Here is a 21,509-nt window from a genome sequence, read left to right as displayed (position 1 = left end):
AATGTGGAAACAGTGACAGGCTTTATTTTCCTGGGCTCCAATATCAATGCAGATGGTGACTGAAGTCATGAAATTAAAAGACGCTTGCTCCTTGGAAGAAGAGCTATGATAAACCTAGGCAGTGTATTCAAAAGCATAGATCGTTTTGCCAACAAAGGTCTGTATAGTCAAAGTTATGGCTTTTCCAGTAGTCACATATGGATATAAGAGTTGGACCATAAAGAAGGCTGAGCGCAAAGAATTGATGCTTTTGAATGGCTGTGCTAGATAAGACTCTCGAGAGACCCTTGGACAGCAAGGAGATCAAACCATTCAATCCTAAAGGAAATCAACCCTGAATGTTCATTCACTGAAGGGACTGAAGCTGAAGTTCCAATACTTTGGCCACCTGATGTGAAGAGCTGACTCGCTGGAAAAGACCCTGATGCTGGGAAAAATTGAGGGCAAGAGGAGAAGGAGGCAACAGAGAATGAGATGGTTGGATGGCATCACTGACTCAATGGACATGAGTTTGAGAAAATTCTGGGAGACAGTGATAGACAGAGAAGCCTGCCGTGCTGCAGTTCATGGGGTTGCAGAGAGTCAGACACAACTTAGCAACTGAACAAGAAATAAGACAATTGTCTGCTTTCAAGAAGCTTGTAGCTAAAGGGAGATATGAGACGTAAATGTTAAAAATACAAGTCAGTAAATCATATATTACAAACAAATTCTTGCCAGCTTGAATTTGCAGAGAGATTCTAGCTATATGCCTGCTATCTTGACATAGAAGTTCCTGGGTATGGCTCATGTCTGGAATGTGGACAAGGTTACATGCAAAATTTGTTAACTAGGAAAAACTCACCCAGGCCTGAAGAATTTTTTTTTTTAATTTGCAAATATAAATGCCATTCTTTCAAAACAATATGTGCTGGTGAAATATTGCTTGATATTTTTAGGAGTCACTTTTCTCTCTTTGGCCACATGATGTTCTCAAGCTTTACGCTCAAGCTCTCTGGAACATTTCAAACATGGGCATCTTCAAATTAAAGCAAGAGAATTTCTATTGCATCTTCAATACTAGATGCCAAGAAAATAACATTTTACCCTATAAGGGCAGCTGCATACAGCAGAAACTAACATAATACTGTAAAGCAACTATTACCCAATAAAAATTTTAAAAAATAATTAAATAAAATATGCAATCCATTTATTTTTTAGTCCTTGCCATGAAGCACTGGCTCTTGCTAGTATCAAGTCCTAAAGAAAAAAAAAAAAAAAAAGGAATGAGGATGATACCTCTGGCGATCCAGTAGTTAAGAATTTGCCTGCCAATGCAGGGGACATGAGTTCAATCCCTGGTCCTTGAAGACCCCACATATTGCAGAGCAACTAAGTCCGTGGGCCACAGCTGCTGAGTTCTCGTGCTCTAGAGCCTGTGTTCCACAACAAAAGAAGCCATCCCAGTGAGAAGCTCACACAGCACAACTAGAGAAAGCCCGTGAACAGCAACAGAGACCCTTGCAGCCAAAAAGAAATTGGATACATTCCTTCATTTCGGTAGTGCCTGACTCTTTGGGACCCCATGGTAGCCTACCAGGCTCCTCTGTCCATGGAATTCTCCAGGCAAGAATACTGGAATGGGTTGCCACGCCCTTCTCCAGGGGATCTTCCTGACCCAGGGATTGAACCCAGGTCTCCTGCATTGCAGGCAGATTCTTTATCATCTGAGTCACCAAATTTTTAATTAAAAAGAAAAAAGGAGTAAGGAGGGTAGAATGAGCAAAAGTGAACTCCTCGTGAAATCAGGCCTGGGTTTAGCAAAGCGTGCTTCCCCTCACCTCCTCTAGCACCCAGCCCAGGGCCCATCAACAGCCCAGACCCTCTGCTCAGTTCGATACTGAGCACAGAGTCAACAGCTCAGGTACCTGCACCTTTCCTGGATCTTCCCATCTACCCTCTTTGAGGGAGTCAGCTAAGCACAGGTTCAGTGGGAAGTCTCTACGACACTTAAGAGGACAGCGAGGCAGAAAAGCAGGAGCAGTGGGGATCGCCTGCCTCTGTCCCAGACTCAGAGGCAGCCTCAGAGAGCACGTGGCCCCGCGATCTGGAGCCCCCTGCCTCCCAGCACTCGCAGCCAGGCAGAGGGGACGCCAGCAGCACAGCCTTGGGTGCTGTCAACCGGTCTATTTTGGTCCTCATCGCACATCACTGTGGTTAAATTACTTCCCTTCTTATAACCCCGGGCCCTGCCCTCTGCCCTCAAACAGGGAAACAAGATGCCACCAGATAAAGTGGGAAAAGCTACTGAGTTCCCTGAGACCAGCAGTGCACCTACATAAATATATTATGTACTGAGTGTAGCTGAGAAGGGCTGGTACAGAGGCGTGGGGCAGGAGTAACACAAACCCTATCATCTCTGCGGGGCTCTGAGGGGGTAAGAGCTCATCAACACCTATCCTGCCCCTCTTCCCTCCCCACATGGTAGATGGCAACACAAGCCCTTCTGATTAGCTGCTCTGACACCCACGGGCAACCCAGAGTAGCCCCATTGTTTCCCTCAAAATTGCATGGTGACTTTGTGGCTGGAGACCATCTTTGGAGCTGAAATTCCAGAATCCCTCATTCAGGAAGACTGGCGTGAATGGCATCTGTGCCAGCCAGACCGCTCAACTCACCGGAAGACCCCAGCTTCATGGGAGCCTGGTGACCCTTCTATAGCAGCACACAGCAGGGATGGGGGTTGAAGGGGTCTGGGAGGACTTGAAGCATTTGGGTATTTTTCTCTCTACACAGTTGTCAAACCAAACATCCTGCTTCCTAAAGTTTCCATAGTAAAAGCACAGAGTGCCTAAAAGTTTTGCCAGCAGCCACATCTATGTCTCCTGGGCTTAACAGGGGCCACTAAGTGACAAAGCGTCCCTGCAGAATGCAGAGCACTGGATGCAAAAATAACTCATTTTATCCCCACATACTGTAAAGAGGGGGAAAGTACCACTACTTGAGTAGCTCTTAGGTATTAGGCTGCTGGTATTTTAATTCAAATATCTCCACCATAAATGTGTGAAGCAAAGGTGTGACTACAGGGAGGGCAACCTGCCACCCCCTGGAGAGGGACCATCCCACCTAACATCTCATCATGAGAATTACACAAATTTCTCTTGAAGGCTCTTTGGACCAAGCAAAACCTCACTAGTGGCCAGATCCTACCTGCAAGCCTAGATGTGCAGACCTGTTCCTGTGCACAGGACACAAAATTAGACAAACAATACTTCTAAAGGGCAAGGTCAAAATTTTAATCCCCATCTCTCAGCTCAGGGTGGGGCTCATTTCACCAGATCACTCTGGTTTATTTTCTTGGGCTCCAGAATCACTGTGGCTAATGACTGAGCCGTGAAATTAAAAGACACTTGCTCCTTGGAAGAGTAGCTATGACAAACCTATAGCATATTAAAAAGTAGAGACGTCACTTTGCCAACAAAGGTTCATCTAGTCAAAGCTATGGTCTTTCCAGTAGTCATGTATGGATGTTAGAGTTGAACCATAAAGAAGGCTGAGCATCGAAGAATTGATGCTTACAAACTGTAGTGCTGGAGAAGACTCTTGAGAGTCCCTTGTACAGCAAAGAGATCAAACCAGTCAATCCTAAAGGAAATCATCCCTGAATATTCACTGGAAGGACTGATGCTGAAGCTTCAATACTTGGCCACCTAATGCAAAGAGCCAACTCATTGGAAAAGTCCCTGCTGCTGGGAAAGATTGAGGGCAAGAGGAGAAGGGGGCAACAGAGGATGAGATGGTTGGATGGCATCATCGACTCAATGGACATGAATTTGAGCAAACTTGTGAAGATTGTGAAGGACAGAGAAGTCACGTGTGCTACAGTTCATGGGATCACAAAGAGTCAGACATGACTGAGCAACTGAACAACACTGTTTTGAGTGTTTCCACATCCTTGGAAGAAAAGCTATGACCAACCTTGACAGCATATTAAAAAGCAGAGACATTACCTTGCTGACAAAGGTCTGTCTAGTCAAAGTTATGGTTTTTCCAGTAGTCATGTATGGATGTGAGAGTTGGACTATATAGAAGGCTAAGAGCCAAAGAATTGATACTTTTGAACTGTGGTGTTGGAGGAGACTCTTGAGAGTCCCTTCGACTACAAGGAAATCAACCAGTCCATCCTAAAGGAAATCAGTCCTGGATATTCATTGGAAGGACTGATGCTGAAGCTGAAACTCCAATACTTTGGCCACCTGATATGAAGAACTGACTCATTGTGAAAGACCCTGATGCTGGGAAAGATTGCAGGCAGGAGGAGGAAGGGTATGACAGAGGATGAGATGATTGGATGGCATCACTGACTCGATGGACATGAGTTTCAGCAAGGTCCAGGAGTAGGTGATAGAGAAGCCTGGTGTGTTAGTCCATGGGGTCACAGAGTCAGACATGACTGAGCAACTGAATTGAACTGAACACTGAAAATGGGATGAACACACCTAGAAGAGGAACAAGCTAATGCCTGGAACAAAGGCCTGTGATTCTCCTCTGCCAAATTCTACTTCTGCCTTTATTCTGATCCTACTCTGTAATCAGCTGCATATGACTCAACCTTCCAGGCCCATGCTGTTTCCATTGGAAAATAGTAGAAACTTCCTAAGGCAAGGTGAATGCCTGGATGTTTTCAGAATAATCTCAAGCAAAATGTTCAAGATAGTATGTTTAATTCAAAACATGAACCACTTGAAAAATGTAAAAATCTATATGTGGGTTTTCTTGCTTCTTTACCAAGCTTCTGCCAGATTCCAAAATGAGCTCCTAAGTCTACAAATGGGACCAGCGGTAAATAGCATAGTAAGCAAGGAGATGATACTGCCAGCAACACAGAGGCCATATAGCTACTGGCCATCTGGTCACCTCTACCCACAAATCTATGTGCACCTCAATTCACCACATCCAGAAAAGACCACATCCTGTCCCTCAACCAAGTCTCAGTTTAGAAATCTGTAGTTCAGTGAAGCGGGGCCACCTTTCACCAGCTGCCCAAGCTGGATGCCTGCAAAACATCCCCAACTCCCCTTCCCCTCCCTCCCACCACCTTCATTACCGTATTCACCATCTGTCAACTCTAACACCCATGGACCTGTCAAATCTGTCCCTTTCTCTCCTTGGCCACCACCTCTGGGTAGCCGTCTTCCATGTCTTCTGGATTACCATAGTAGCATCTGATTCTTTCCCCACACGGTCCCACAGGGATCTTTCTAGAATGCAAAGCTGGTCTTGTTGCTTCTCTCATTTGGAAATCCCCAAGGCCTCACCACTGCCTGCTGGATGAGAGCCTGATCGGGACGCTTGTCCTTGCCCTGGCCCAACCTCCAACAGTGTTTATATCTGGTCCACTTCCCAACCTATGCTGTGGGCGCTCAGCCCTCCATGCCTTGTCTACGTTGCTTGTTCCCTCAGGGCACCTCTTCCCCATATGATCACGAGGCCAGTCCTGCTCTCCCTTCAAAATACCTTTCAAAGCTCTGCTTGATGCCGCCCTCCTCCAGAAGACTTTCACCATGTCCTGCTTCATATCTAGATGGGTGCCCCTTCTTACATCTTCACAGAAGTTCCTCTGCATGCACAGAGCTTATGTCTCACCACCCTGTGTTTAATGATCTAGAAATCTGTGTACTGTGGCCACACCCAGCTGTGTGCGGGCTCTCCCGTGCAGGAACTGAGTCTTTCATCTCTTTCCAGCCAAACTCCTGCATCATGCCTAGCACATCGTAGGCACTCAAGAAATATTAACTAATTGAGAGATTGATCAATTCATTGGTTAAATAGTCCTTAGCTCACATCTACCTACAGTATGTAAATATATACACATGGACCAACGTAGGAATGACAGCTAGGGAAGGAAATCAAGACCTTTTGCCTATCTTTGTGATCCTTGATTGGGCTTCCCAGGTGGCACTAGTGGTAAAGAACCCACTTGCCAATGCAGGGGATACAAAGCATGTGAGTTCAATCCCTGGGTCAGGAAGATCCCCTGGAGGAGAGCTCGGCAACCCACTCCAGTATTCTTGCCTGGAAAATCCCACAGACAGAGGAGTCTGGTGGGCTACAGTCTATGGGGTTGAACAAGGGTCGAACACGACTGAAACGACAGCATGTGCACATTCACATGGTCCCCGATTAACATACTACCGCCAGGATCAGGACCCCCACCCCCAGCCTCATGCCCAAGCCTCTGGACCACTGCGTAACCATTCTCTCCCAGGCTTCCTGCTATCCCACGGGCATTCTCCTCTCTGACCCTCTGTGAGCTGTTTTCATTGCTAATCACTCTTCATCAGATCAGCAAACACACAGGAGCTGGTACAGGTGCGATGGTGAGAGGCCTAATCTGAGACACTCTTCCCTCTTACTTGATTTTCTCTAACACTGGATGTAAATAGAGCCTTTTTGCTGACGCTCACCTGGTCCTTTACTCTGCAGGGCAACCTTCATCATCACGTCTGGGGCTTCAGGTCAGAAACAGCAAGGGCCTATTGTGGCTTGAAAGAAAGAGAAATCAAGGCTGAGCCCAGAGAGGGAACTCGCTGAAAGCGATTCAGCAGCCCTAGGATTAGAAGCCGGGGCTCCCACTTCCCTGGTCAGCACATAATACTTCTTAAATTGCTCTGAAAATGAAAACCTCAGGATTATTTTGCAGGAGGGGGAGAAAAAAATAAGCCTCAAGAAGCTGTAGCCATATTTCCAACAAGCTCCATTCAGAGGGCACCGTAACTTACATAAATGATTTCCTATTACACTGCAATTGTCACTGCCATATAACCAGGCTGCAGCCTCCTTGAGGTGTTATCTTTGTTGTTTTTCTGTACGGATCCCCCAGAAAAAAAGCATCAAATACAGTCTGAGCGGGAAAACAAACCACACAGCACCCACGGACCCAGGTTCCCCTTCCGCATGACTCCTCCCAGGAAAGACCAAAGAGAAGGCTCCGAGTGGTCCCCCTTGGGCCTGAGCCATCTTCCACCCGCCTGTTCCCAGAGCTCCACTGAGTCCCAGGGAACAGGACTCCCTGTGAACGTCAACAGTTGATGAAGAAATGAAGTGGCAATTTCCCAGGATGCCTGGGAATCAATGCAAGCTGTGGTCGGGGTTTTCCTTTCAAAGGGTGACCGCCACACCCCTCCAGAGTCAAGAGGGACAGAGCTCCAGTGCTTGACTTACAACGCCTTCATGATGGCAAGATATGTTTAATTTTAAACTCACCGCACTTGGGTTCGAACTCAGCTGGGACTTGATTTACTGCTGATTCATCTCCCTGATCCCTATAATTCTAAACTTGGTCGCCAAACAGTTTAATGCTGCTAGAGCCACCGGTGCTCTGTTCTATGAATGGGCGTCAGGGGAATTTTGTTAGTAAGTGTGTGATAGCAACTGCTATTCACGTTGAGAAGGAGCACGGTGCTTGGGCAAAGCGTGATGAGGCCCTGTAACTGGGCACGTAGGTTATCAGTCAGTGTCCACAGGTGCCAAAGCCAGGGACCACAGGGGTGCTACCCCATCCCCACCCTGACTCATGCATGCGTGCACACACACAGACACGCAAGCACACACACACCATTACCTAGGCAAGACAAATACTAGGCGGTGAAAGGCTTCCCGTGGGAAATGCCTAGCTTTGCTCTCTGGGTCACTACCCAATGGTAGAAACCATGGATTTACAGTCTAATTAGAAACCGTCAGCCTCTCCGGGGTAGCAAAGTTTCTTCCCTGAGAGAAAATGTGTTTCAACCATCCAAAATTTAGGGAGCTGTATCTTAATAACTCATGCCTTTTTTGTTAATTCTGAACATTTATCTTTGCCAGTTACATTGAAGTCTCTTATTCAATAAGTGTAGCTGAAAAAAATATATTGAGAAGGTGAATGTCATTACTCACATATCTTGCAGACATCCATCTTGATCTATTACGTGCAACCGGAAAGTGCTACTTGTTGGAAACGCTGCCACAAACCTGTCAGAACTGCAGTCACACTCCTAAAACGGTCCCTTTAGAAAACATACATCTGAAGGCACCAGGGTCGCCAACGTCTCATAGCAATTCACAGCCATTTCTGAGATTCCCAAAAGCAACTGACAAGGATAAGCAGAAACCAGCACCTCACCAGTCCTTGTTTTAAGAGCACAGTCGAACCAGTCCATTCTGAAGGAGATCAGCCCTGGGATTTCTTTGAAGGGAATGATGCTGAAGCTGAAACTCCAGTACTTTGGCCACCTCATGCGAAGAGTTGACTCATTGGAAAAGACTCTGATGCTGGGAGGGATTGGGGGCAGGAGGAGAAGGGGACGACAGAGGATGAGATGGCTGGATGGCATCCCTGACTCGATGGACGCGAGTCTGAGTGAACTCCGGGAGTTGGTGATGGACAGGGAGGCCTGGCGTGCTGTGATTCATGGGGTCGCAAAGAGTCGGACAAAACTGAGCAACTGAACTGAACTGGCTGAAATCTGTTCTGTTTTTTCTGCTCCAAACTAAACTCAAACCTGAAAGCTTCCAGAAGGGAATGGCTACCCTCTCCAGTATTCTTGCCTGGAGAATTCCATGGACATGGGAGCCTGGCGGGCGACAGTCCATGGGGTCGCAGAGTCGGACACGACTGAACTAACACTTTCACTTCTTCACTTCAAGAATAACTAACCAGGATTCTCTATAGCCAAACTCCTTTGCCTTTAATGTGCATCTTGAATCTCCAAGAGGAGGACATTGCATAAAGTGTTTGCAAGACTTACTTGGCCACGAATGCATTTTCCATGGGGTGGGAGTGTGGGGGGAGCTTGTCTTTGGAATGCTCTAATAAATGCAGTTTGGTCATCTCTCCCAATATACCAGGATCTAAACCCATAGCAGGTTTTACATGGAGAGCAAGAATTCAATTCTGTCTGCGTCAGTGTGACAAGACCATGGCACCTGCTGGCCTCCAAACCACCACCACCCAGAACACTCTAGGGTGACTGATGGGTTCAGCCTGTGCTAGTCTTGGTTCATCTTAATCTTGTGAAACAGCCACCAGCCTTGATGTGGTTCCAGCCAGCCCCTGCCAGGGAGCAGGCACACTCCAGGGCGGCTGGTTTTCACCTCCCTAGTTTTCTCCTTTATAGACTGTTCCTCTGCTCTCTGCCTCCACTCATTCATTCTTCCTACTCAGCAAATATTTACTGACTGCTTCCAGTAAGACAGGCCCTAAGCTGGGTACCAAGTATTCAAGAGACGTAAGAAACAAGCCCTGTCATCTAAAGGCACAAAGAAATCAGTAATTTCAATGCTATTTTCATCATTGCTATGGCCATCAAAAAGTATGAATTAAGTTCCTGATTACACAAGAGAATGCTTCAAGCAGGGGCTGGTTCTGACCCTCTGGGAGCCAGAAACCTCAGGCAGCCGTGCTAACACAGATGTTGTCTCAAAGTCAGTGAGTTGCTTGCATCAATCAGTGGTTAAGGGCAAGTGCATTTAGGGGAAGAAGACAGGGGTCAGTATCTAATGGTGAAGAGAGTGGGGATAGGGGTCACAAGCACAGTGTGACCATCAGACTTTTGCTCCGCCAGACCCTAGAGGAGCTTACCTTGTGGCTCAGTGGTACAGAATCTGCCTGCAAATGCAGGAGACGCTGAAAACGTGAGTTCGATCCCTAGGTCAGGAAGATCCCCTGGAGGAGGAAATGGCAACCCACTCTAGTATGCTGGCCTGGAGAATTACATGGATGAGGAGGAGCCTGGCGGGCTACGGTCCATGGGGACCCAAAGAGTTAGACTGACTAAGCATGCATCAAAGAACATGGGTTGTTAAAAAAGCGAGGGGACTGCCTCCAGGCAGTGACCTATGGGAAATATTTTATGCAGAAAGGTCCCCTGTTGCTTTATCTGCCAATGTTCACAATATTTTTTAACTACTGGGAGGGGGCAAAGGTCATTTGTATCTGCCTCCAGCTTCCCAGCGGCTATGCCCCTCTGGCCCCACCAAGAGAAGGGTCTGAACTCGTTGCACACCAGCACGTAGAAGGCATAGCTTTGGTCAATAAGCCCTAGAGGTCAGGAAAGCCTCTTGAAACCTGGCTGGAACACATTGTTCATGTGGTTCCTCAGGGGTTTAAATTGGGTAAGCCATAGTCTGCTTGGCTCTTTCAGCCAGAGTCATGATTCTAGCAGCTTAATGATGCCTTATTGGAGCAGCTGCTGCAGTTCACTGACTGTTCTGAGGAATCACTTCTTCCTTATATGGAACCCACTATCATAGACCCCAGAGTATGTATCTGCTCAGATCATTGAGCCCCACCCCATCCCCAGGTCTGAACTTCAACCCCTTGCGGTGCTTGCTCCCTGCCAGAGCAGCCCTAGAGACACCTTGCCCCATTCATTCCTCTGCTGCTAAAGTTTCTGCTCCTTTTCTTCCTTCAGGGGTGAAGGTCAGGGTCCTGCAGGTATAACACCTGCAGGCCTACTGTAGGGGAGCCACGGATACCCAGGCCCTGGGCCTGACCACACAGGCTCCAGCATGACCTGCCATCATGACCCCAAGGGGCAAGGGAGTTCCCACCTCGTGGGGTGAACAGTGCCCAGGGAGATGCAGCAGGAAGGACCCAGCAGGTAGATGGATGCTGGCCATGCCTGTCCTCCAGGCTTTTCTGGAACCATGTTCCCACCAGGCTTCTCTTGGTACATCCTGAGAGTCTGAGCCACCAGCTGTTTTCCTGGGGGCTGTTTCCTGGTTGGCTTGGTAATATGTCATTCTTTGTATACTTTTTCCCTCCCTCTCCTCTCTTCTGCCTCAGTCTTGCTGCCCTGGGATTCTACCCCTCAATGAAGAGTCACCACATCAGCTTTCGCCTCAGGCTCTGCTTTCCAGGGAATCCAGGCCAAGACGGGGGGTGGAGAGAAAGATAAGGGTGTCAGGCCCTGGGTTCTACATTGCTTACACCAGAACAACCCATCCAGCATCTGTTCTGTGTATTAGAATTCCATTGCCTTCGTAGACAATTCCACTGCATAATGTGGTGCTAGTGGTAAAGAACCCACCTGCCGATGCAAGAGACATAAGAGACATGGGTTCAACCTCTGGGTTGGGAAGATCCCCTGGAGGAGGGCATAGCAGCCCACTCCAGCATTCTTGCCTCGAGAATCCCACAGACAGAGGAGCCTGGCAGGTACAGTCCATAGGGTCGCAAAGAGTCAGACATGACTGAAGGGACTTAGCTTGCATGCACGCAACTGCATAAACATTTTTAAAATCACGGATCTAGACCAACTCCCTAATTTTATAAACAGTAATACTGAAACATAAGGTGATTTTTCCCAAGACCCCTTTGCTGGTAAGTGACAGGGCTAGGATCATCCACATCTGTCTCCAGTCATGTCCAACTCTGTGTAACTCCATGGACTGTAGCCCGCCAGACTCCTCTGTCCATGGGATTCTCCAGGCAATAATAGTGGAGTGGGGTGCCATGCCGTTCTCTGGGGGATCTTCCTGACTCAGGGACTGAACCCATGTCTTTTAAGTCTCCTGCATTGGCAGGCAGGTTCTTTACCACTAGAGCCACCTGGAAAGCCCTCTTCAAAACCTAGCTTTCCCCCAAAACACCAGTGCTCTTTAACCAGGGGGACACACCAGCATCATCCAGGAACCTGAGAAAACATACACCTCCTGGATCTCACTACTGTCTGAGAACCTCTCAGCTGCCTTGGAAGGACAAGGGCCAAACATTGAATCTGGAGTTGAACTGTCTGCCCACCTGGCAAAATTCTGCTTGAAACCCTAGTGTCTATATAATCAGCAGAACCTAATACTTATCATGATAATTCAACTGAAACTTTTTTTTTTAATATAGATTCCACTCCTTCTTTCACAGACAGGAGTAGATGAATGAAAGTGCTTGTCAAATCTGGCATCTCTTGGGGGAGTCCCAGGGCCACAACACATTGTGTCTACTTCCTGTGGTTTTCCCAATGCACGATCATGTATTTAAAGGCTCTGAGAAGTCCTGAAACAAAGAACCCCTTTTCGCTTTGCTCTTAACACTCAAGATTTCTCAAACTTCTTTGGCCATGGAAACTTTGCGTATGTGTAACACCTATTCACGGAGTACACTCTGTGAAATTCTGCTCTATTTTAGGTATCACCTTCAGGAAGCAGGACTGAGATGAGGAGGAAGAAAATCCACTTTAATTGTCTCTGCAAAGTTAGCTGGCATTCCACGCAGGCTGGTTCAATCCCACATTCTGGGCCCGCCTCTCTATCTATTCCCTCCAAGAGAGAAGAAGCAAACACCCATCTCTCCTCAGCTTCCTGTTCTTCCTCTCGACCTCTGGGCCAAAGCCAAGGAATGGCTTGCTTCCCCTCTGCTTCCCGGCCCCACATTACCCAGAGGGAAATTCAGTTGGGCTCATAGCAGAGGCTGTCAAACGGGAACCTGAACTTGAGCAGAGACCAGGAGAGCCTCTGACCAGCTCTGGTTTTTCTTTCCTGCAATTTCAGTGACCTCGTCCTCCACTGCTCCTCTCCTCGCACTTCCTAATGAAAATCCTCATCCCTGGAAGACCTCGGGAATTGATTCAACGAGTCTGTGTTCAGCACATCGACTGCGGAGACGATATCCTCTTAGCTAGTGATCTGTTTTGTGTTGGAGTGACAAAACATTCCAAAATCCAATTTGCTGTTGCGAATCCTGGTTCATGGAGAAGGCACCGTGAAGAGGGCGGCGGGCAGCCAAGCTGAGCCGACAGAGAAGATGCTCGACGTCTCGCACACACGTGTCGGCATGAGTCTGAGCAGGCCAGCGGTGGCAGCCACTCCTGCTGCGGCCCGGAGGGGTGGTGATGAAATCCAAGGGCACCCTTCTAGCCGCCTCAAGTTTAGCAGAAGCTTCACTCACTTCAGCGTGGAGGAGAAGCCAAATAAATAACACACAGAATGAAAGTTTGTCTTTTGGAGAGACAAAAAACAAACTAACCACAAGCAGATCACCTGTGGATGTTCCCTACAGTATTCAGGCCAGAGAGACCAAGTCAGGTAGCTTAGGCCCGATTTCCAGGTGGGACAGCACCCAGCTGGATGAATGGGCTCCATCAGGGCCTTGCTGCCGACATTTCTCAGAATTGGGATGTCCTTCCTGGCTAAGTGCTACACTTACCATAAGTCTGTACAATGACCTTCCCCACCCACAGGCCATTTGCTCTGATTTCCAATGAATCTCCGCTCCAACACCATATGGTCTAGGCCCCCAGCACATCATGACATCCACAAGCAAAGATTCCTTTCTTGCCTCTGGCTTCCAAGATCTGGAACCCTAGGGTGGCTAATCAATGAATAAGGCAGCAAATGGTAAGCACCTACTGTGTGCACACTTCCCAAAGAATGAAAAGACCATGCACTGTATAGCAGAGGGGCCTTGGGCATTCATTCCATCTTAGTTCCCAGGCTACCAAAATGAGAATAAATAATCCCCACTTTACTGAATGATTTGAAGGATTAAATGAGAGTGTGGAGCAGCCACTGGGAGAACTAGACTCCTACCAGCATAAGACTCAGAGCCTCACAGAGTCAAAAGCAAAAATCAGGACCGCACTCATTCACTCCTCCTTGGGCTTTTCCCAGGGTGAAATAGGAGCTGCCAAATGAGGCAAGAGTCACCCTCAGGAACTGAGCACTCTGCCAGAATGATCCTCGAAATTTCACAACCAACAGCAGTCAAGGATAAGGCCCAACCCTATTTGGTGATAGGGGAAGTCGAGGTTCAAAGAATGAATAGATTTGCCTGGGATCACAGAGGTGGTCCAAGGGAGAAACCAGATATGCTAAACCTCGCCCCAGCACATTCCCCGCAAACCTCCCCATAGCTTGCTAAAGATGCAAGCAGCACAGTGACAAGGGGCCAGGTCAGTCTGCCTAGGGTTGAGACCTGACTCCACCCCTACTAGCTGTGTGATCCTGGCCTAGGGTTGAGACCTGACTCCAGCCCCTACTAGCTGTGTGATCCTGGATAAAGTCCTTACCCTTCCCCCGACACTGCCCCCACCTCAGTTTTCTGGTGGAGGAAATGGGGATAATAACAGTGATTGTCCCTCCGGGCTGTTACAAGGAAGACATGGGCCAACCTGTGCAAACCCTTAAAGGATGCCTCTACCAAGTAAGGGCTCAGGAAATACTAGCCACCATTATCATGACTAATTATTATTTTTTTTCATTCTGTTATTTTCACAAGGACAAATACGTCCTCACAGCCTCTTCCCTGTTGAGGCTGATGTCACATGATCCTAAGCACAGAGATGCGGGGGTTCATGCAGACTTGGCCTGGGACTCAGGAAGCTTTTCTTGCAAGCTGCTTGGTACCAAGCAGGGAAGCAGCCTCCTCTTTCAGGAACAAGGCCCCTGCTCTGGGAATTAGGACCCCTGCCTCCCTCCACTTTAAAGATCCCTCGTTTACCACTAAGCAGCAGAGCCCCCTTCAGCCTCCCTGCTGACTTCACCTTCCTGCCACAACTGGAAGGCTAGCTGTGACCTGGGCAGTGAGGAGGAAGGAAGGAAGAGCCGGTCAGCCCGGACCAAGAGAGAGGATCAAATGGGGGTGCAGGGTGGAGAGCAGTCGGGTGCATACCTACTAGACAGGTAGCCTCTGCAGGGCTCCTCTAGCCCAAGCCTTGCTCCACAGAACCCATAGGGCAATTACCCTAATCACGTGCATCTCCGCCACAGCCGTTTGATTTATTAGTGCGCCGTCTTTTTAAAATGCCGCTCTTAAATATAAATAACACTTAATCATCCAGCTGTCGTTAAATTCATGTTATATTGATTTCTTGGAGTGCCACAAATTTGAGGGCGAATGGGCTGGCGGATGTGTGCACGAAGCCACGAGGTGGATTGGCAAGGGGAGGGGTGGGGATGGGAGGAAAGTGGCGGGGCGGGGGGAGGAAGAGGGGGGTGTCAAGGGAGGGAGGTGAGCCCTGCTCCACTGCCCGAGGGTCCAAGCCGGCTTCACATCGGGCAGCGCTGGACACAGACGAAGAAGAGGAGAAGAGAGCCAAGAAAGAGTAGGACGCGTGTTGCATCCCAGACGCATCCCAGCCTGGATCTCGGCGGGTTTTCTGCAGGGCAGACACCCTATCACAGCCCCTCGCTGAAGCCACCCCAACAGGTCTTGAAGTGGCATTGTCTGTGAATTGGCTTCTCCGGGTGAGGATGGGGAGAAAAACGACTGAAAAATGCCCCCTAGCTGGCTAGGAGGAGAGAGGTGGGCGGCGATTTCTTTTGCATCAAAGCTTAGGGATAACTAGGAGCTAAGAGCGGTGATTTCCCCGCCCCCTGAGCGCTCTCTCCACTTCAGGACCGCTGCGGCGCTAGAAAAACACAACCCCCCCGCCGCCGCCCCCCGCCGCCGCCCCCCACCCCCACTTAATTCCCAGCAGCCTTCGTCGTGATTAGAAGGATCGGGAGGCCAAGTGTAGGAAGACTCTGCGGCGCAGACTTCCCTGTCTGCGAGGAACAGCGGCCGCGGGGAGGGAGAGGTGCAGAAACGCAGAAAGGAAACAACTTGGCGGCCTCGGATTTCTCCGGAAACGTTTGCCCGAGCGTCGGTGGGCATCCAGAATGATGGGCTGGGAGGACAGAGGCGAGCCCGGCAGTAGCTGGATCCGGCGAGAAGGAAGGGCTCGCCTGCAAGCCACGCCGCGCGCCCACAGCAGAAGCGCCCGGAGCACAGCCCCGCAGCAGCGAGGGTCTGCAGGGAAGCTAGTTGGACTCCCTTCCGAGCAATGAGGAAGCCCCTCCCCCACACAGAGAACTTAACTGGAAGGCTACTGGTGGGCTGGTGGAGAGGGAGAGTGACAAGGAACGTGACATGCTCCAGGGCTGGGCCAGAGAGCCAGGGAAAAATGAGATGTACAGCGAGCTTTACACAGATGTTAATTAATGCCTGCTTTGTCCTAGAAACCAAATTGGTACCTAACACTAAGTTCCGAAAGTGTGGGGATTTTTTGAACCCACGTTAAAAAAAAAAAAAATGTTAAGCTTGTCACCAGCATAGTGACTGCTGGCTTGGCGTGAATATGATGGATCCTGAGGCTGCAAATAATCAAGAAAAGAAAGTGGTTGGGGAAGGAAGCAGAAAGGGGCAGAGATTTCTCCTGGAAGGCACATAGACCTTTCTGGAAGCTTGGACCCCACCTTTCTGCCCTTTTAAGGTGCCCTGAGGGAATGTTTACCTGGGAGCCACCCACTATCGCTGGTGCTCCCTATTTCTGAAGAAAACCATGTGCTGCTCCACGCATACGTGGGACCTCCCTGTCCACGCACACACAGGGCATGCGTGCGAAATGTTAAGGCTCTCCCGTAACCTCAAAGATATAGAGATGGGTCCCGCTGTCAACCTTTGTTATGTGGTTGAAAGAGGTGACCACATATAGCAAGGCTTTTTGAGAAGGCGCGCGTATATCTAGGTGCGTGTACACACACCCACCATTCTTAAAAAGGGAATAATCTCTCTTTTCCAGACTGGGTTCTCCCCATTGTGAGAGCTTTGCTTTATTCCATCTATCCTTTTCAATCAAAGAGCAGCTCACACAGCACACAGCGGGGAATACAATCTCCCTCCGGGGGATGTCTGGTTCTCTCCTTCCCAGCCTAACCGGAGACCTTTGCAGGAGCTGAAAAAAGTTTGAAAATAGCAGAGAGATAGGGGTAGGAAGAGGGCCCTTTAGTTCAGCACCCATCTTCAGTATTTACAGAATCAGCCCAATCCTGTGCCCAGCACTGAAGCCCACTTGTTCGAAAGAATGTTGCCTCCTTCCCCCTAATGTTCTGGAAAACACCCAACATATTTTTCCCACTGGTGGGTTTGCAGGACACACTGAACACATGATCTTGTATAGAGAGTACAAGCTGATTCCATTTCTTGCCAAGTTGCCCAACAAGCTATGCCAAAAGGGACAGCTCCAGAAACACAGAACCTCGCTAAATCTATATTCAACTCCCAACTGCTGTTGTAATGGATCTCACATTCTGCTCCCTACAACTGAGCCCTGAACGGGTTGGTCTTTGATCCCCAAATGGGAACTGTGAAAAAAAAAAAAAACAACTTGGGGAACCCTATCACTTCCCACCTCCTCCAGAAAAAGTTTGAAAATGGGCAGCCTGTGACACTCCAGCCAGGGAGGGGAAAAAAAAAGGACAAGCTTAAGGGAGATAGAGCCTTGAACCACAGGCGGTTCCACATGTCGGGAGCAGCCTGGCTCTGGGAGACGCTGCCAGACCCAAGAATGCCTGGCCTCTTTGTAGGGTGGGCACTGTTGAGGTGGTCATGAAGGTGGTGGTGGGGGGACCCTCCTCCCTTCCTGCAGTGCGCCCTCTTCCATCTGCCTTCTAATTCTATTTCTCAGACACACAGCTCGAAAGGCATGTGGCAGGTGTTAGGCGCAGGCAGGGGAAAGCATCCTCATGTTTCCCCGGGCACAGTCCAGTGGAAAGGCTAGGGAGCCCCCGGCGCGTGTAGGATTGCTGTTGCCCACTGACTGGAGATACTGGTAGGTTAGACCTTCTACGGAGGATCCGGCCCCATACAGTCTCTCTAGACCAGCCACACACCCAAAGCGATGCTTAAGCCCCTTCCTGCCTGAAACCCCGGCGCATTCCCGGGAAAGCAAGCGTTGCCTCGCTTCAGAAAGGCGGTTGTGCTGCCTCTTACTGGGGAAACGCAGTGCCTGTTCCATACGCACCGCCCTACAGAACTGCAGCCCCATCCGCCTCTGTGGCCTCCTCCCCGTGCGCGGGGCCACCCCTCTCTCCAAAGATCTGTCTGAATATCTGTCGGTGCGTCCCAGCGTTAAAACCCCCCGGTGCGCCAAGGCCACGGAGCAGAGATTACCAGGGGCGGGTCTCCCAAGCCCATGACTTCTCTGGTTTTTTTTATTTTTTTTTAACCAGCTAGGGATGCCAGTGGCTGGGAACTAGGGGGGGTGGGGGGGGGGGGCGGAATCGCTGCCTCAACCTGGCCAGCCGGGAGGAAGAGGCAAGAAGGCACAGAATCCCACCGAAAGTCCCGGTTGGCGAAGTCTGAGTCCCAGAGCGTCAGAGGAAAAAGAACACGGGAAATACCTGCTCCGGCCGCGCCGCACCTACGTGGGTGTCCAGGTGGGACGTGGACAGGTGCGAATGCGCGGCGTGTGCCTATGTGTACGTGTGTGTGTGCGCGCGCGTGTGTGTGTGTGTGCGTGCGTGCAGGGGGCTGGCTCCGGGGCAGCCCAGGACTCCGGACCGCGCGGGTATCTCCGCCCGCGCTGTGCTCGCCCGCCCGGCTCCTTACCTGCAAGCGCCGCTTTGCCTGCTTCAGCTGGAGCGCCGCATTGACACTGCAGATGGTGCTGGGGCCGCTGCCTCTCGCCCTCCTCTGAACGTGTGCGTGTGCGCGCGTGTGGCTGCCTCCTCCAGCCCAGCCCCGAACCAACGCGAATACTCCACCGAGGCGCGGGGAACCCAGGGGGGGAGGCCAGGGAAGCGGAGGGCGAAATCAGAGCCTGCGGGACTTGACAGCTCCTCCGGCGGCGTCCAGGGTGGGCGGAATGTCCAACAGAAAGGTCGGGAAATGCGGCTAGCTTCCAAGCACCCCTTTTCCCCAAGATCCCGAGCCCCGAAGCCCGAGCAGCAGCGGTGGCAGCTCTCGGGGGCTGCGGTGGCGACGCGGGGCCGCCCCCCTTCGTCCCCACCCCCGCGGGCTGAATGTCCTTGATGCCAAGCGGGCACGGCGGCGTCACTCCGCACCGCCCATGCTCGCCCGGTCGGGCCGCTGCCCGGGCGCGGCAAGAGCGCCGGGGACCCGCCGGGGAGCGCTGTCCGCGCCTCTGCGCGCCTCCCTGGGCAGCGGCGGCCACCCCCCGGCCACCCGCGGTCGGCCGCGCCGCGGCTGCCCCCGCCCCCGCCGGGGGCCGGGCCGGGCCGAGCCGAGGGGCCGGGGCTGGGGGACCGCGGGAGCCGCCGGCTGCTCCCCGGGGAGGCGCGGGGCGGCGGCGCCGGCCGCCGGCGCTGCGGCGGCGGAGAGCGCGGCCGCGGGCCGAGCCGGGCCTCCCGGGCGCGCCCCCGGCCCCCCGGGCGGGCTGCTCGCAAAGTTTGCAGGGGGCAGGGAGCGGGGCCGCCGCTGGCTCGGCCGCCGCCGGAGCTCCCGGGCTGCCTGCTGCCGCCGCGGCTCGCTGCTGCTGTGCATTGAAGCCCGGCCAAGCGCTGCAAAAACTCCAGCTGCCTGGCGCTCTCTGGGTCCTCCTCTCCTCCCTCCCGCCCTCCCCGCTTCCCTGCCTCCCTCCCTCGCCGTGCCCCCGCCCCTCCCCGCCGCCCGCCGCCGCTCCCTCCCTGGCTCGCGCTGGCTGGCTCGGAGCTCGGCTGACAGCTAGACCGCCCGAGAGCGGCCGGCAGAGGGGGCAGGGGGTGCCTCCCCGCACCCAGCGCCCGCGCCGCCGCCTCGTCCACGCTCCCCGCTCCCACGTTGAAGGAGACCCGCCTGGTGCCCTCGGCCCGCACCAGGAGATCCCGCCGGCGGCGAGGTGGGGCGGAGGGGCGCGTACTTGGTGGCACGGGAGCCGGGCGCGCCCGCGAGATGGGGCACACAGCCGCCTCCGGCAGGTCCGGGTATCGGCGCCAACGGTCGGAGGGACCCCCAGGTGCTCAGAGCCAACACACCGACACAGGCACCCGTGCCCCGAATCAGAGCCCCGCCCCAACACCCAGCGGGGAACCTGAGGATGCGAGGCTTGTTTGAAAGAATATGGGTGGTCAGTGGCCCTTTTTTCCCTTGCTAACCTGACTTCTCTAGTCCTGTTCCTATTGAGGCCAACCTGGCTCCTCTCTTCTTGAAAACCCTAGATCCTTGACCAGAGCAAAAACAGACAATACCAACATCAGGGTGGTTTCTGAAGTCCAAAGAAAACAATCAGGACGTTGCTCAGGTTCAGAGATCCATGGGGCAGGGAGCAAATATGGAAGTGAGCAGCTCTATCCCTGAAACCTCTGTCTGCATCCTCCCAGGACTGTGCCCCATCCAGCAAAAGAAACTGCGATTTCCACACTTAATTTAGCACGAGACATCCGCGTGTCCCTCCCTCATCCCGGCTACAACCTCCACCCACCGCACCAAAGTGGCACCATCGATTCTGCCCTCCAGGGACCTCCTCTCATGGGCAGCCATCAAGGATGACCCTCAAAAGGAGCCCACGGTTTCTGGCTTCCTCCCTCCTGTCTGGTTTTCAACTTTCCTTTTCTCCCCCCACAGCCAGCAAGCAACTTCCTGTCCATTACTGGCCTCCCATCGAAACATCTTCAGGGAATCTTCCTACTGGGTGGAAATCATTGACAACAGCATACATTTCTATACCTTCTTGTAGGAGTTCTGTTTCCACATAGATCAGGGTTTCAATCCAGGGAGACTGAAACCAGCTGGGCACTGGGGGGCTATACAAGCCCCAAGGTGACAGTGCCCTAAGGTCAGGCCGACCCACCCAGACAGGCCTTGCTGAAGCTTTGCCGTGGAGAGGTGGCTGCCCGGATGAGCAGGAGAGCGCCGAGCCCCAGTGAGAAGGAAACCAGACATGGGGTTGTTTGGTGAGAGGGTATTCCAGGAGACACAGTGGAGCCCTGGGGGCCTCTGGTCCTCCACCGAGCGTCGCAAGGCCCAGAGAGCAGCAAGGATTTATCTTATTAGCTTGTGTTAATACATGGATCTGTCTCTTCTCTTCTCAGAAACCCTGGATCCCAGACTCTAGATAAAGCACACACTATCAGGTTAGTTTCGGAAGTCCAGAGAAACAGAACAAAATAAGTCAGTCTTGCTGCTTCTTGGACCTCCATCAGGATTTGAGGAAGCCCAGGACCAAATGTTTCTCCAGGCGGGACCCAGACTAGGGAGAGACAAGCCAGGCGTCCCAGAGGCAAAATTTCAGGAGGCATGCACGCTCAGGCGCCTTCCTGTCAGGCTGTCCTCACCCTGGTCTGGGCCCCACTTCAAGATATCTTCTCTAAAATTGCTGCATGAAACCATCACAGTCCTCTCCCAGAGGTGACAGCCCCACAGAAAACCCTAATGGGTTACTTATGGAATATGGTTCCATAAAAGCAGGAGGGAGGGGGAACCCTTTCAAATGTGTTTACCACTCAGCTTTCAGGGTACGCCATAAAAATGCAGAGGGGTGGGGGGGGAGGAGTGAGAAAAACATCTCTGCTTCCATTCTCAGCCATCTAGCATGTATTTTTAATACAACTTGATTTTTTCTCTTGTAGCTTGTGTGTGCACATGCATCTCGAGCGGAGGAAGGAGTGTGTGTGTGTGTGTGTGTGTGTGTGTGTGTGAATATTGCTGGTACGCCCCAGGTCCATTTTCTGATGGATGGATGGGAAGTCAAAGACCTCTTTTTTTTAGCAGTAGCAAATAAAATGTATTTATTATTCTTTATCTCCTGCCTAGTGTGTGGCGTCATTTATTTTCATTCAAAGAAATGAATGCCATG

General features: G+C 51.4%; 1 protein-coding gene across 1 annotated transcript in view; it reads right to left on the bottom strand.

The window, feature by feature from the left end:
• The window catches only part of PLXNA4 (plexin A4), a 489,083-nt gene extending 470,204 nt beyond the window's left edge, over window positions 1-18,879 (bottom strand). The window contains exon 1 of the mRNA XM_018046916.1: window positions 18,326-18,879. The gene's annotated coding sequence lies outside the window, so the exon portion shown is untranslated. The remainder of the gene's footprint in view (window positions 1-18,325) is intronic.

This window comes from Capra hircus, chromosome 4 (assembly GCF_001704415.2).
Source record: "Capra hircus breed San Clemente chromosome 4, ASM170441v1, whole genome shotgun sequence".
Lineage (NCBI taxonomy): Eukaryota > Metazoa > Chordata > Mammalia > Artiodactyla > Bovidae > Capra > Capra hircus.
The sequence above is the reverse complement of the archived record's forward strand: the minus strand, read 5'-3'. Positions and strand labels throughout refer to the sequence as shown.